Source organism: Pyrgilauda ruficollis, unplaced genomic scaffold (assembly GCF_017590135.1).
Source record: "Pyrgilauda ruficollis isolate IOZ18807 unplaced genomic scaffold, ASM1759013v1 scaffold8033, whole genome shotgun sequence".
Lineage (NCBI taxonomy): Eukaryota > Metazoa > Chordata > Aves > Passeriformes > Passeridae > Pyrgilauda > Pyrgilauda ruficollis.
In genome coordinates, this window is record NW_024529971.1 from 46 (window position 1) to 744 (window position 699).

At 56.5% G+C, this 699-nt stretch overlaps 1 long non-coding RNA gene across 1 annotated transcript; it reads right to left on the reverse strand.

Moving 5' to 3' along the window:
- Nucleotides 1-374: 374 nt before the first annotated feature.
- LOC121364353 lies at nucleotides 375-682 on the reverse strand. The gene is made up of 2 exons (XR_005956859.1): nucleotides 549-682; nucleotides 375-470 (listed from the first exon to the last, which is right to left on the reverse strand). It is a non-coding gene; the product is annotated as an uncharacterized LOC121364353 (long non-coding RNA).
- Between the last annotated feature and the right edge of the window lie 17 nt (nucleotides 683-699).

Consider the following 699-nt stretch of genomic DNA (forward strand, 5'->3'; position numbering starts at 1 on the left):
GGCAGATAACACATTAATGTAACTCAATGCAAGGGGCGTGGCTTGCAGCTAATGATTGACAGATGACACCTTAATGTAACTCAATGCAAGGGGCGTGGTTTGAAGGTTTTGATTGACAGATATGCAAGGGGCGTAGCTTGCAGCTGATGATTGACAGGTAAGGCATTAATGTAACTCAATGTAAGGGGCGTGGCTTGCAGGTGTTGATTGACAGATAAGGTATTAATATAACCTCATGAAAGGGGTGTGGCTTGCAGCATTGATTGACAGCAAGAGCTGGTGATTGACAAGGAGTGTCAGAAGCTGATTGGTCCTCCCTAGATGGGTGGAGTAACTGAATGACATCACTCAGAAAAAGAGGCGTGGCCACACGATGAGGGGGTGGGGACTCTTTTATTGAGTGGGCGTGGCCTCCATGGGCGTGGCCACCTCAATCCCTCCAGGTCACCTCCACCTCATCCGTCCGGTACCTGCCGCGGCCAGAGGTCAAAGGTCAGATCCCAGCCAATCCCCGCCCGGCCCCGCCCACCCGGGCCCCGCCCCCTGACCTCTGCGTGATCCCCGATTGGCTGAGCTCGGTCACCTGCCCCACCCTCAGCATCTCGCAGCCGGCCTGGGCGATCATGGCGCCGTTGTCGATGCAGTACCTGCGGGGTCAAAGGTCACGGGCGAGCCCCGCCCACCCCCGTGTAACCCCGC